Raw genomic sequence first — 17304 nt, 5'->3', positions numbered from 1 at the left:
CGCAGATTTATCTCTATATTGTCTCATAAATGTGCAGATTTGAAGGTTTAAAAATTTGAATCGAGAGACCAACTCATTTTTTCCTCATTCCGACATTATTTAAGCATGCCTAAAAAAGTAAATCTACAAAACGTTAGTCCTTTGTGTTTAGAAACGTTTATAAAAGTAAATGACCAGTTGAACCTATTTTCCTGTTGGTAAAATGAGTTTGAAAAAATAAACAATGTTACAGTATAGAGCGAGGTGAATTTTGAAGGGTTACAGCATAGACCTAGCGACTTCGATCCAATTTTGTTACAGTTTATACCCAGATTTCGGTTACAGTTTAGATACTTGCCAAATTTCAAACAAAGTTCGTGTATCCATTATTTTTATGAAATAACTCATACCTTTCTATTTAATACATTCTTGAAAGGTTGTATTACTTTTTTTCTTCAGCAGAAAAGTTATAGTTTGCTATTTTTCTTACTTTAAGTTTCAGATTGAGACTTTTTGCAGAATAAGTAATGTCCTAAGTAAGGACTGTTTTCACGACAACAACAGTAACTTTTATCGAATTGTATTGAGAGAAGAATGAATATAAATTGCTTGATTTCATTACACATTATATAATGCCTATTAGTAATAAAATAGAGAAAAAAGAATCCTTAACAGAAGTCCAACACGGAAAACATGAAAATGTTGCAGGATCAGTTTGATTAAACTTGTTCATGGACGGTAGTGGTAACTGCAAGCTACCGTCCACGCCTCCTATAGCACCGGCTTCAGCAGAATTCACATTAAACATGAACTGGTACACTTTAGATTTTTTAACATCTGTGGATGTGTTCATATGACGGTTATCATGGAACCTTCAATGTGACACGTTATTGCCATTCTATGAAAAGCGGCATATTATCCCCAGGTTAAAAATTTCGTGTGTCCTAAACGAGAATACAATGAGTGAAACTAAATAAAATGAAATCGGAGGTTATGAAGCCTGCATACCATAGATAAGCTGTCAAAAGACACAATTAACAAGCAGGCAATACCCTTATAATGATTAAACAGTATTTAAGTGAGCAATATTTCAACCATAAATTTATTTTAAGTTGGAATTTCAATCTACAATAATGAATTTTGTAAGTATTTAAAAAGGGTTTGTTACGTTTGGCTTTCTTGGATTTTAAGTTTCAACGACACTGAGGTCATGTGAAAACATTCCTGCTTTAGTGTAACATTCCTGCTTTAGTGTAAAGAAAGACCCCAGATACCCTTTGTGAAACATTTCAGACACGAGCGGGCACCTGACTAAAACCACCGACCTTCCGTAAATTAGCTTGATAGATTCCTCACATACAAAGAATCCAAAGTCATGATTGCATTTCAATTACAGCAGTAAATGAAAGATAATTTGAAGTCGAAGGCCTTATCCCGACTCTGTCACTATTATGTACCTCCATCAGGCTCACTAGAGAAGATATTGTAATTGTCTGACCTTAATTAATACTCTATATTTTTCAATATTATTTCATGAAAACTGCTATATAGAATGTCTGAAATTAAGAAAAAAACGAGTTTTAATTTTTCTCCCACGTTTTAATTTACCTCAGAAGACCCAGTATGAGATATGTGAACACACATCAAATGTAGAATTGGATCGAAAGTACATCTAAGAAATCTGAAACTCGAGAATAAGCCTTAATAGTCCTTCAAGTAGGTTACTGAGGGCCGAGAGGATAAGACGTAACATCAGAGTGGAACACACAAAGTCTCGTGATATAACGACCAGATAGCGGTGTAACCATTTCCATTACATTTACCGTGGAATAGCCCTATCTGGTGTATATAATGCTCCACACAGCAGTAGTCTAGTGTAACAAGTTCCATTATAACTAAAGAATTTAATCACTCGAAGAGTCTAATACTCATGTACTCAGAAAAATCTAATATATCGAAAGTACGGTAAACTGTATAACTGCAATATATAACTACAGAGATTATTAAAACTCCTCTCACTTGAATGTAGCATACCGAATCTAATCGGCACTATACATGTACGCCCTCATTGTCACATATCTCGACCTCGGTACATCCCTATATAAGCATCAATGATTCTAACTCTCGGCTCTTTCTCTATTTTTCAAGACGCATTTAAACGTGAAACTAGGAACAATTAGGTTCAATCTTGTGTCTATTTTATACTTTTTCTCAAACGAGAGTTTACTAAGCACTATATGTTAACCTGAAACATATATATACTAGGTTTTCCAATCTGGTTTCTCAGAGCATTTGACATAATTTAATATATAATGATACGAAAGTTTGGTAGAAAATAAACGAATAAAGCCGCCGGTTAGGTCATACCTTCAGATATCTCCAGAGTCTATTGTCTAGAGACTGTTTAATCTCATATTTACATATGGCCGCATATATGTCAGATAGAATGACTAAATTGTCGAAATTGGTAGCGTAAAATAAATAACGGATACTCTGGCTCTGGCGTCTCTCTCTAGCATGATCAAATGTTTCTGAAAACATGTCAATTCTGCATATTTTGAGACCTAATTATTATAACGATGATAATAAATTACTCTGTCTCCCTGTCCTACTCGTATATAGCTCCCAAAATCATCAAAAACTATCTATGTTATATTCATGAAGTCGTCTCAACTAGGATACTTTCTCCTTGTATTTACACAGAGACCAGGCAATAAGAACTCAACACTAACACACTGAGAGTCCTCTCCCACTACAATATTATAGACATACTACACATCTTTTAAAACTTTTCGTGATGTGATATTCGGACGCTACCCGAGAAAACTGCTCACCCGTATTAAGCTCTGTTTCCTTCTATTTGCCTATGACTTTATATAATAATTCCTCACAACATACTCGTTTTGCGAAACCTCATACTCACTGGTTTAATCTGACTCACTCGAACGACCTCTTTATGTGCTGGTCACAATCTCTCCTTGCTGCGTTGATAAGTGGGTGTGCACTCACCTTCAAACATAGATCGAGATAACACGATAGCAGTCTTTCCTCTGACTGTCTCACTATAACAGTGTCCACGTGCTTACTCATCTCCTCTCTCATTTCTTATACAAGAATATATCTTCAGACATCACTTGTCATAGCTCTCGTGATACTACCCAACATGATTACCAAAATTGTCATGCTCCAAAACTATACGAACAGTGTGCTTGCTTACCATTAAGTCAACGTTTAGGGACGCTGATCATACAACTGGTAGTCTACTACCTTTATACACAAAATATGTTTTACAAACGAACTCCGAGTCAATTATGCTATATCACATACTGCAGATAACGGCTTGCTCTTCGAGAGATGGTGCTACAACATAGAGACAATTCCCTGATAAAAGACCGGGATATAGAGTTCCTTAGGTACACAAAATACCTATTGTCACTTCATACTGCCTTAGGATAATTACTTAAGAGATATATTACTCTCGGATGGCCAGAATATATTCCACTCGTCTTCAAGAGATACGCTGTTACTGAATTAAATAAGTCTCGGTCTTTATCAAAACGTAACTAGTTCATCTCTATATGCAACCGGTATTGTATCGATCACTCTGACTGGCTAGTCCTTATAGTGTAAGAGCTCGTCGTCATTGCGTGACTCTAATATGTCCCAGATCGTGTGTGTATCATATTAGACTAATACTTCGACTGCTGAGCTCTAAAACACGTGTAATAGTAATACCTTTTTGTTAGCGCTTTCGTTAGCCTGGTCACTCTGGACATCTCTCCACGCTTCCCGACCGTAGTGTGGGTGTACTATTATTCTTCAGTTGTCTTCTAGATTTATCTAGATATCGACTATATATAGGATGCGTGCTCTAATGGTAATCAAGTATTTTATGATTATAAACATGCACACTTTTCCTTCGATTACAAAACAGCCATCAATATATAAATACACCATATAATCTAATAAAGCGAATGTCATAGCCATGACGTTAAATGAAACAGTGATGCAAAGAAGACGCTCTATGTACCTCAGTATTATGCTGTCCGATCAGAGAAACTGGTGATGAAAGTGTCATGGTTCGCTATGTGTGTATAATATATCTCATCCTATAGCGTATATTATATACTAAACTGATACACTCCAAGCCAACCCATAGTGTGAGTGTGTGATAAGTGTCTCAACAATAATTAATTCTCAGAGCACCGGCCCCGCTGTACGAGGTTACAAGAGTAGAAGAATTCTCTAATTCTGAATCATTTACTCACATCTCGTCTAATGGCATATTTATTTATGTAAGTATAAATACTTATGAACTCTTTAGAGAAGATTATTACTACTATATATTAACAAAATAAACACGACTAGAGTGAAGTTTCAATAAGAGTTGCCATTTAGTTAATATAATTTTGAGGTCTTTAAGATCAACAGCACATTTACTTACTAGTCAGAACAAAAATGTCTACACATTAGTGTTTGTTACTACTCATAAATAACGGATATATATAAGAGTCTATCCCTAGATCCTCTGTCATTTATAATTTCAGGACTACTGCTTATATGTGGCTTCTCACAGACACAAGCTTACTATAGTGTTACAGGGAATACTGTTCATATATGATGTGATTATACCTATGTATGTCTCACTCAGTGGTTGTTTGAAGTTTAATTTTCACCATACACTTATAAAAAAATATGTACTATATTTGTATAGAGATATATACACGATAAGATTATTTGAGTTATGTCTTGTTATGTATGTGAAGCTACGAAGCGACTTATTTTTACATAAAGCGTATTATTTTCTTATTTATTTGACTGTTTGTTATAAAACTTGTTAACCGAATATTATCCAGAAAGGCACAACATGTTCGTAATAATTGGCGATAAAGAGCTAGACTATATATATACTTGTTTGCCATAAAAGTAGATATGGAAGTACCCATAATGTTGCCATAAAAGTAGTAAAATGAAAACAAAGTATTATTTTAAGTTCCATACAACTTACTTATTGCCAAATCCTATAGAAGTAAAAGCAAACTATGTCTTACCTATATGGCAAACGATTTCTCATTTTGTAGTGGGCCTTTAAATCTTGTGATTTGTTCGTTGAGGAATTTGACAAGTACTGATTTAAGACACAAACTAAAGGTAACACTTGAAACATCGATATGTGCATTTTAACCTCCAAGACGAGCAATATATTGTTACCAAGTTATATTGATCAGAATTTATAGATGAAATATATAGTTTATATAATGTTTGTTTCTTCTTATTAATTATACAGTGAAAAGCTAAGAATGGAGTTTTTGATTTTCCAACTTTGTCATCTATTTATAATTTCTTGAAGAAGTCTTACTGGTGTAAAAAATGTGCTCATATTATTTTCGTGTCTGTAAAAGCTTGTGTGTTTGAATTAATATATTAGCATGACAGAATATATTAATCAGACTTAGAAACTAAATTACTTTCTAAAATACGTGCATGTTCCAAAATAAGCGTGCACTTTCTGCAGAATGATTTGTGCTAATGACGAAAGCTATTTTAGAAATTCCCCAACTTAAAGTCAGTGAACTTATAAATGTTACTCAATTCTGGACACATTCATCATTAGTTTTAAAAAAAATCCTTTTGTTTGTTAGGTTGGTTTTGCGGCGCAGCAACACAATTTGGGTCATATTGCGCCGAAACATGAAAAAATTAGTTAGTACCAGCTTAAAGCAACACCATATGTCTAAACCACCTCATCTGCAGAAGATAAGAGATGCATATTCTCCAGTAATTCGAACCCATTTAGTCGCATCTTACGATCACCCAAGGAAAAAGGGGACTGTAATTCTGATGCCTCAATACTTATAGAAACCCCTATAAGCCACACGGGCTTAAAATGTGATATTTTTCTTATTATTGTGATTATTATGATGATGTATTTATTGAAAAAAAATGGCATTTTATTAAGACAATGCAAGGCAAATATTAATAAAAAATTCTTTTTAACCTAAAAGAAAATTGACAAGTTCTGGACAATAATATGAGCAATCATGGTTTGGCATAATAAAAAAGAATCTAAAATTCTTAACTACCAGTAAACACAGGTCCACAATACTAAAATTAATGTTTCAGAAATCTCAGATTTTTTTAAGGACCTTGATTATGATCTAAGAACATAATCCATCATATATTACAATGTACTAGAAAGCCAACTTTCTGAAAAAAACTTTATAACTGTATTGAAATTGATATTTTCTATAATATCGTTCCACGTCATTCTTGAATGTTGAATTGTATGTACACGAATATATAAGGTAACAATAAGAAATCGATGTCTTTAGAGACCATTGTAACAAATTTGTCATCCAAGACGTTTATCATCATTAGACCGATTATTCCAGGCTACTATAATGTAAAGCACAGACTACTGTCTTCTGAAATGATTATGACAGAAAGTACCTCTAACTCAATAAGGCAAAACTGCTTTTTGGAAAGTCGCGCGAGAAATTCGTCTTAACATGTAATGGACAAAAATAAGGTTAAATGTTTCCAGAACTTTTTTTATAATTTATGATTTAATCCTAATGCTTGTTTAAATGATTTTCCCCAATAAAATCAATACTTACGCGGCCGATTTTTTTTTTCAATTGACTGATTTTGACTCGCATCCATTTTAACAATTTTTGTTCGAAGGACTATGATAGATTACCCCGGTTAGTTTTGAGTAGTCGTTTATCATCTCAGATACCAGCCCGTAACGGAAATAATACACTTAAGGAAACCTCAGGTATTACTTAACCTGAAAAAAGTATTTAAGATGCAAAAGCACCTCAGAAATGCCCACTCGCAAATAAGATAACCAACTAATGAAACTTGCCACACCTTGATTTGTTTTCTAAACGTTGGGGTCCCTACTGTTGATTAAACTACAGAAATTATAATCACGGGCATTTATCCACATTTGCATAATTACTCTCAATATTCATCAGTTTTGTAGAAATTTGTTTCTTAGGGAAATTTCGTTGATCTCAGCAATCCAATTTTCAACAAGTCATTTCCTCAACTGCTAGAAATATCCATTAACAATTCTATGCCATATTTGTTAAGAATCTGCCTCAAGACCGTAAAAATAAATAGTTTGGAGGAGTGTGGTATATACTTTGCGATTTATTAAATTAAATATAATTTCATTATCGGCCATGCAAATTTGACAGGTATCTCAAAACACTATTTACCTGATGGATGCTTCACCGATAATCGTAAGTGGCTGCATTTAATGAATGTCACGAACCCTCAACTTCCTTTTCATAATGTACGTATATATCTTAAATCCTTCCCGCTGTCTCTGTCACCTATACTTAATTGACAAAAATAAACTGCTCTGCTCCTCAAACCACTCTTTTAGATAATATATTGATGATGTGTTAATATTAATTTAAAGTTAAGTAGTTTGACGCAAAATACTTTAAAATGGTCACAAAAAAATTAGTATGAATAAATAAACAAAGGTAAAATATGTCATAATCACAACTCATAACATAATTAATAATACATTGTCATGTTCAATACTTATAGTTTGTTTCTTTAATAGTTTTAAGCAAAGGAATTATTGCCAAATGTATGTATACATGTACTAACTTAGGGACTTAAGGGAGTTCTCAGAATATATCATATAATCGTTTTATATGTTATTTGCATATGCATTGTACATATATAGTCATTCAATGATATAGTTTGATTTTATTATCCATTAAAATTGTCAAAAGTATTCAAAAAGGTCTTGTTACTTAATTTTTAAATACATATTAATCCTTGTCAACGATTAGATTATTTAATCGGAAATTTTCAAAATATTCATCTGCTTTCTTTCCTTGCAATTGGTATAATAAATTAATTATTCAACATTTACATTTCAATGTAAATGTACTCAACCAAGAGAGAATTGCATCAGCGTATAAAAATTGCAACGATTCTTAAATGCTTTGGTCTTAAATGACTAAATCAGTCATACACTTTTCATTAGCAACGTGTATGAAAGATCTAGCAAATATTTTATATTTTTACATAATTGACGTTATTTATTTATTTATTTCGACGAAACATTTTAACATGACTGATGAGACTCGAGTGCAAGAATCAAGTAAGTTTTTACATCAAAATAAAAATAAACGAACATCTTTACACCAGCAACAATTTGTCTTAATATATATTTTACTGTCACGCTAGGTTCATATGAACTATTGAAAACGTCCATTTCTACCGCGCTATGAGTTGATGACAAAACGAAAGATGACGCTTTTAATATTTAGAAAATATATAAGTAAATTTTTCCAATTGAGGCATCAGAATTGCAGCCATCGTTTCTTCCCGTGTGCTCGTAAAAGGCGACTAAATAGGTTCGAATTACTGGAGTCTATGCATCACTTAGCTCCAGCAGGCATGATGGTTCTGACCCTTAGTGTGTTGCTTTTATGTTTCGGCACTTTGTGACAAAAATTGTGTTTGCGCGCCGTAAAACTAAACAAAAAAACAAAATCAGAAAAAAAATGAAACATAAACCAACAACTTTAAGGAAGAGCCACGGTAGGTTTGAGGATTTAGCCTTCTTGATGCTTTATTGGCAACATTTGAAAATATTCTACAGTCTTTCAAAACAAGTATTTAAAACTTTTGTTAAGGTATTTGAATTACATAATGTAATATTTTTTATATCATTTAGGCATGTATTTAGATTTAATAAACGGACAATCGTAGCATTTACTTGACTAGAAACCCAATGCTTATAAGCTTCAAATCCAAACACGGAAATGTTTTTTTTTCTGTTTCGTTTTGTCGATATTTTAGAATTTTGAAATAAAATATTATGTTTTTTTATGATCGCATGGTCCCAATACATAAATTGTAAGGAAATATACTTTTTTAAATTAATAAGATTAGCGAAAATCTGGAGCCTCCCTTTTAGTTTTACTAATGTATATGAGAAAGAAAGTAATAATATAGCATGTTTCCTTCTTGAAGAAACATGTCAGAAATTATTAATTGCCTTAAAATTAAAACATTGCTGATAGGAACATGTCTTTTACAATGGGGGAAAAAGAGGATTGAGAATGACTTTCACTCAAAGACCCTGTTCACTTAGATATCAAAACTTGAAAACCATCCGGCTTGAAATTGGAAGGTTGATCAAGGTTTGTAAATGACCCCTTTGTAAGATTAACGTGTAGGTTTTTGTCAAGCTCATAATGACCTCAAATTAGATGTCGTAAAACCGAATTAATATTTCGTAATTACGAATAAATATTTCGTGAAAACAAATTATTATTATTCGTAAAAACGAATTAATATTTCGTAAAAATGAATTAATATTTCCTAAAAACGAATTAATAGTTCGTAATGACGAATAAATATTCGTAATTACGGAGTAATATTTCGTAAAAACGAATTACTAATTCGTAAAAACGAATTATTATTTCGTAAAAAACGAATTAATATTTCGTTATTACGAATTAATATTTCGTAAAAACGAATTAAATGCCAGGGAAAAATTGTCGAAAATGTCGCCTTAAGGGCTCCGTACATAAATGCATTTTAATATCCCAGACGAGCAATATATTGTTACCAAATTATATTGATTAGAATATATAATATTAGATAAAATATATATATATTTTTATGTTTGTTTCGTCTTATTAATTATACAGTGAAAAACTAAGAATGGTGTTTTTGATTTTCCAAGTATGTCATCTGTTAATAATTTCTTGAAGAAGTCTAACTGGTGTTAAAAATGTGCTCATATTATTGTTGCGTCTGTAAAAGCTTGTGCGTTTGAATTAAGATATTAGCATGACAGAATACATTAATCAGACTGAGAAATTGTTTTTTCTAAATAACTTGCATGTTCCAAAATGAGCGTGCACTTTTATGCAGAATGATTTGTGCTAATGATGAAAGCTATTTTAGAAATTCCCCAACTGAAAGTCAGTGAACTTACAAATGATATTAAATTCTGGACACATTTATCATTGGTTTCGAAAAAGACCTTTTGTTTGTTTGTTTGGTTTTGCGGCACGCCATCATATTTCAGATCATATGGCGCCGGAACATGAAAAAATAGGTGTAGCTTACCTCGGGTGTTTCCAGCTTAAAGCAACACCAGATGTCTTAACCACTTCATCTGCAGAAGATAAGAGATGCATAGTCTCCAGTATTTGAACCCATTTATTCGTATCTTACGATCACCCAAGGAAAACGGGGACTGCCATTCTGATGCCTCAAACCCCCATAAGCCACATGGGTTCAAATACCTTTTGATATTTTTTTCCATATTATTGTGATTATTATGATGATGTATTGATTGAAAAAATGGCATTTTATCAAGCCAATGCAGGCGCTTATACTGCAAGGCAAATATTAATAAAAATACCTTTTAACCTAAAAGAAAATTGACAAGTTCTCGACAATAATCTGAGCGATCATGGTTTGGCATATCTAAAAGTCTTAACTACTAGTAAACACAGGTCCACAGAACTAAAATTAAGTTTCAGGAATCTCTGATTTTTATTGTAAGGACCTATTGATTATGACCGAAGAACATAATCCATCGTATGTTATATATCGTATTGATATACTCGAAGATAGAGAAATAAAAAATATAAGACTTGTGCACGACACATGTATTCTATCTTATTTAGAGAAAATACCTAAATATGCCAAATTTCCGGGACAAAAAAACTTAACTGTGTTGAAATTGATATTTCCATCATTCTTAAAAGTTGAATAGTACGTACACGGATATATTAGGTAACAATAAGAAATCGATGTCTTTTAACTGTGATTTATGAGACCATTATAACAAATTTGTCGTCCAAGACGTTTATATTCATTAGACCGATTATTCCAGGGTACTATAATGTAAAATACAGACTTTTGTCTTCTGAAATGATTATGACAGAAAGTACCTCTAACTCAATAAGGCAAAACTGCTTTTTGGAAAGTCGCACACAAAATTCGTCTAAACATGTAATGGACAAGCACAAGGTTAAATGTTTCCAGAACTTCTTTATAATTTATGATTTAATCCTAATGCTTGTTTAAATGATTTCCCCCAATAAAATCAATACTTACGCGGCCGATTTTTTTTTCAAATCACTGATTTTTACTCGCATCCATTTTAACATTATTGGTTCGAACGATAGATAACCCCGGTAGGTTTTGGAAGGTCGTTTACTCATCTCAGATACCAACCCTTAACGGAAATAATACAAAGAAGGAAACCTTAGGTATTACGAAACCTGAAAAAAGTAGTAAAGTTGCAAAAGGACCTCAGAAATGCCCACGTGTACGCAAAATAAGATAACCAACTAATGAAACGTGCTGCCTCTTGATTTGTTTTCTAAACGTTGGCGGACGTTACTGTTGATTAATTTATAGAAATTATAAACACGTGCATTTATTCACATTTGCATGATTACGTTCAATATTCTTCAATTTTTCTAGAAATTTGTTTTTTAGGGGAATTTTGTTAATCTCTGCAATCCAATGTTCAACAAGTCATTTCCTCAACTGCTAGAAATATCCATTAACAATTTTATGCCATATTTGTTAAGAACCTGCCTTAAGACCGTAGTAATAAATAGTTTAGAGGAGTGTGGTATACACTTTGCGATTCATTAATATAATTTCATTATCGGCCATCAGAGCTGCATTACTGGTACTGGTACTGCAGTACGTACTGCAGCGATTTTGCAAGTACTGGTACTGATACTGAATTACTCTTACAAAATTTTGCTACTACTGGTACTGGTACTGCATTACTGTCTTAAAAAGTGGTACTGCTACTGCATTACCCAGTACTTTGGGTTTTGATAAAAATTAAAAATAGCATCAATTTTTCTCATAAAATAAAGCTGTAAATTAAATTAACTATATTTTATTTTTGTGAAAAAGTAAGTTATCAAATCTAAAGATAATTTGCTGCAATATTCCTTCAAATGTTAACATAGTACTCATCATAAAAAGCACCAAAGACTTTAAGTAAAAAATAAATTAAGATAAACAGACTCAATAACTCTTTACTCTAAAATATCCTTATTAAAATATTTTATTAGTTTGTATTTACTAGTAAAAGAGCAAAATAAACACTAATTAATTTCTTCTTTTCTAAATAAACCCATTTCAAGTGAAAAAAGTGATATTGTTAGCACCATAAAAAGTTGTTATTTACTTTGGTATAAATTGAACAGAGGTGTGAAGGTGTGAAAGGCAACAAAAGACTGTTGTGTTTTAAATGAAAGATGTTTGCATTGTATTTATACAGTTGACTGGTTATTAAACAATTAGATATGACATGAAAATATGTTGTAAATATTGTTTGTAAAAAGTATTTTAAAACTATAAAGTTGTAAATATGTTATGTTAACTTTAAAGTAAATTATGATTTTATTTCTTTGCTGAATAATATTTGCAATTATTTGTTTGACACTGTATTTATTCAAACTTTGATGAATATATAAAAGTAATGGTACTGATACTTAATTACTTCACCAAAAAAAGTACTGGTACTGCAGTACCGAGCTTAAATCTAGTACTGGTACTGGTAATGGTACTGCATAATTTGCCAAGTACTGGTACTGGTACTTAAGTACTACACCCTAAGTACTGATGCAGCTCTGTCGGCCATGCATCTCAAAACGTATCTCATCTACCTGATTGATGCCTCACCGAAAATCTTAAGTGGCTGCATTAAATGAATGCCACCAACCTCAGAATGTACGTTGTATATATAACTTAAATCCTACCCGTCATACACATTTTGAGTCAAAAGGATAAAAAGTCGTAATCACTGCCACCTACTATAGCATGCTGAATTGACAAAAATGAACCGCTCTGCTCCTCGGACCATACTTTAGATACTATATTGGTGTTGTGTTTTTATGAATTTAAATTTTGACTTTGACGCACAGTTTTTTTTAAATTGTCAAAAACAAACCAGAATAGATTAACAAACATGTCATAAGACAACTCGTATTAATACAGTAAAAATAGTGTCATGTTAAGTCTTCTTGTTTGTTTGTTTGCCAGTTTTAAGCATAGAAAGTGCCAAATGAGTGTGTACTAACTTAGGGACTGTTACAAATGAGGAAAACAGGTATTTCTTAGAATATATAACATTATCGTTTTATATATTATTTGCTTATATATGAATTTAATGATACGGTTTGAATATAACATTAAAATTGTCAAAAATATTCATAGCAAGTTCTTGTTACTTATGTTTTAAATGATTATTGACCCTTGTCAACGATTAGATTATTTAATTGGAATTTTCAAAACAGTTAATTCCTTTCTTTCCTTGGTATAAGGCGACTATTCAACATTTACATTTATATGTAACATTGATATAATACTTGACCAAGAAAGAATTGCAGTCAGTGTATAAAAAATGCAACGATTCTTAAATGCTTTGGCCTAAAATGATACAATCAGTCATCCATTTTTCAATAGCAACGTGTACGTAACGTGTTACATCAATTTGCAAAGCTGTTAATACTACCATGTCAATGAGAATGTGTACAGCAAAATATCACGTTCAGTATAAAGACATCACATCACTTTACAATATTTAAAGTTAATTAAATCTAACTGTATGATAGTTTCACAGATATGTATTGATAACAAAACTACCGATGCCGTCTTTGCATTAGGATGATCAACCTCATCATTCATCAAAGATTATTTTTGCAAAAGTAATTTTAAAATAGGAGTCTCTTTTTAACTAAAACATATTATACCGTCTTTATGCACTCTATAAAATAAATACTAAAATGTGACAACGCTAAGTATGATTAATGCCGAGCTACATATGAATTGTTATTGAGCTGAGAAAATTTTGTAAGATATAATTATATTTGCATTAAAACGTATCAAATCAAAACCACTGTGCATGGTCTTTACAAAACCTTTGCCTGGTGGAATAGTGGCTCATATACTCGGGGCCATCAATCTCGCGGTATCACTAAACTCGCGGTGTTTACAAAAGCGCCACCTAGCCGTTGTAAACATAAACAATCGTGACCCGATTTCTTCATGCTTACAAAGGAAATATTTTTCATCAACATGCCGCCAATTTGGGTAAGTAAATATACACAATTAATAATATTTTAACGTTTTCAAACAAAATTATCAATAATTTCACTCACATGTTCCTGAAAATAACCCAAATCCAACAATTACATCCATCGTCTGTCAAACAAATGAGGCTCAAAGTGCTAAATTTTATGCAAATTAAGTAGACTGTGTCCAGGCCACTTAATTTAGTGTGAAACTACTTAATATTTTCCATCATTAATATATTTAAATGAATTTATATTTCAACTAAAATTAGCTTTACTAAACGCTAGATGGATGAACTTCTTGAAGGTTGTGCCCCTGGAGCTGATGGATACATGTCTGAGAGTGGGTTTGTAAACCGTGGGCTATTTGAGTCATACATGATTAACCACTTTTCAAACAGGTCAATCTTAGAAATGATACTACATGTACTAAGATTATTGTTTTATACGATGGATGCAAAGCATATATCTCCTTGACTTTAACAGACTGGGCAAAAGAAAATAATGTTATTCTCTTTGTACTCCCGCCACACTCATCTCATCTGACACAACCCCTTAATGTTGGTTTATTTGGTCACATGAAGCGCCACTTTTACAGTGAATGCAAATTATATATGCATGCCAACCCAGGAAGGTATATTTCTAGATATGAGGTTGCAAAACTGACTGCCAGGCCATATGCTAAGGCTTTTTGCCCTGATAATATTGTCAGTTCTTTTAAGAAAGCTTGGATATTTCCCTTTAATCCTGACGTGATATGCGATAAGCAAACAGCTCAAGCAGAGATATACCTATCAGAGCATGCTCCCTGCACAACAGAGGTAGAAAATGTAAGGTCACGGGTTATTAATAGTCCTGTTGAAACTGCTTCCCCTGAAATATCAATTCTTGAAAAAGGAAATCAATTCCTTGAAAGTAAAAAAATCACCACAGTTGTAAAATCAAAGCCAAAGAAAAAACTTATCCTCAAAAAAAAATTATTGGAAATCTTCATTCTGAAAACAATCAGGAGATTCTTAAAGAAAATCATGAAAAATCAGGAATTAAAGAAAACAATCAGGCAAATAGTCTGAAATCTGAAAACACAAAAGTAAATGCAAATGTTCGCCAAATAAAAACTAACCCTAAACCATCAACATCAGGACTAAACAGTAACAAAGGTGGACCAATAAATCTTGATGAATGCACTGAAAGTTAGGACTCCTCTTTAGAAGATGATTCTGAGCCCTGTTGCCCGTGCAAAAATTCTTTTCCACCACATTTGAAAGGATATCCAGGTCTGGTCATCCTTAAGTGGGCTCAATGTGACACATGTGATCACTGGAAACATCTCACACACTGTAGTGAAATATCAAGTCTCAGAAGAGGTGTCAGTTTCTTCTGCAAATGCTGTGAATAAATTAAGACTGTCAGACTCTGTTAAAAATGCAAAAGTTTTATGTTATTGTTGTTGAATTTACTAGTAACCTTGTTGTGACAATGATATGATTTGAAGTTCTTCCTGACTTAAAAAAAAGTTGTTTTTAACCTTACAATAGACAAATGTGCTTGTATACCAGTCTTCCGCGAGTTTGATTGCAAATAGCTGCCACAGTGTGACCTTTGGTGGCCTAAATAAACTGTTCTGAGTGACTTCTTTGTTGTACGAATGTGTCATTTTGAAGAAATTGGATGCAATTTAAAGCTTCTAAAAACTGTTAGATTTGGTAAGTTTATTTTCATAAATTATTCGTTGTAAAAGCGTTATTACTGCTAGATTCGTGGCCCTCGGTAATCGGTAATAATTTCAGTTTATTTTCATGATATCAAAACAACAAAAAGATAAATCTATTTGAAAACTTATAAGTTTCGTAATGCAAATTTTATGTCTATACCATCGGAAGTTATCAATACTAGCTTTATTGACATTATGTCTGAATCACACACTGTCTCATTTGGGCATCTTATTATGCCAATCAATTTCACAATTTATGATTTATATTAACTTGTAATACACCATGAGATTTCACATTACATCGTAATTCAATAAGACGTATCTTGTTGATACGGTGGTAATAAATATCCTTTAATAGAATTGTATTGAATAATAAGAATGCAATGATGTGTCTTTAGATGTTGTCTGTCTCTTATTTTATTGGATGTACTACTTTTTTTATTAAACAACGATTTCATTTGCACTGCATTATTCATTTGTCATTTTTGTGTTGGATGAATCTGCTTATAGTAACAGCGTAGTCTCCCATTTTGATTCTCTTTATTTCAGATCAGTTTCAAATTTGTAAGCTTAAATAAATAATATATTTTTTTATTAGAATTATAACATAATCTTATAAATACGACAGTAACTAGGTATGTTATCTTATCTATTAAAATACTTAAAATATGATAACTTAACAGGTCTCTGACTACACGGCATTATTTTTTATGTCCATGTTTATGGTATTTCTTTTCCATTTACTTGATATTTTTTGTAGTTCTAATTGGGTAGTTCAAAAAGTCCTACTAAAATGCTGTATAACCACCCTAAGGATATTATGCCTGCTTTTTTAAACCTTTCAAAATGTTTTTATTGTTAAGTTCCCGATTCGTATTCATGTGTCAAGTCACAATTTGAGTCTTGAAAAATGTTCTGTTTTAAGAAAATATTATATTTACCAAATTAGCGAAAAACGAGCATTGTTTATTCCTTCTTTGAATCATATGTATAAGTTGATTTTTCTATTGGAACCTATTTGACCCATAACAAATACTGTTAATTTTAAAAAGTTTTCGAAAACTTAAATAGCTGATTATTTATTTTGAATAAGGAGTAAAATCTGATTTCATTCTTGCAATTCGTTTTCATCAATCATCATGGAAATTTTAACACATTTAATAAGAGGCTTTTATCTTTTAAAGAAAAAAGATATTTGTTGAAATTCTAAAAATGCGTCTTAAAACAACCTATGAGTTCAAATATATTAAAACATAATCACGAAAATTAAGATTAATTACAGGAGGCATTTTAATTTTCAAAAGAAATAAACAACAAGGAAATAACTATCTAGCATCTAATGTTCTAAAACCGCTATTTAAACAATTTAAAAACACCTGTCTACCCTTTATAAATAGGGAAATATTTATTCGTTTCTGAAGCATTATGCGCCCTAAACTAGTAATTTTTGTATTTTATCCTTATCATTTTTATTGTCAAATATTGATCAAGCACTGTTTAAATTATAGT

This window comes from Ruditapes philippinarum, unplaced genomic scaffold, assembly GCF_026571515.1.
Source record: "Ruditapes philippinarum isolate M1 unplaced genomic scaffold, ASM2657151v2 ctg1265_1_1_1_1, whole genome shotgun sequence".
Classification (NCBI taxonomy): Eukaryota; Metazoa; Mollusca; class Bivalvia; order Venerida; family Veneridae; genus Ruditapes; species Ruditapes philippinarum.
The sequence above is the reverse complement of the archived record's forward strand: the minus strand, read 5'-3'. Positions refer to the sequence as shown.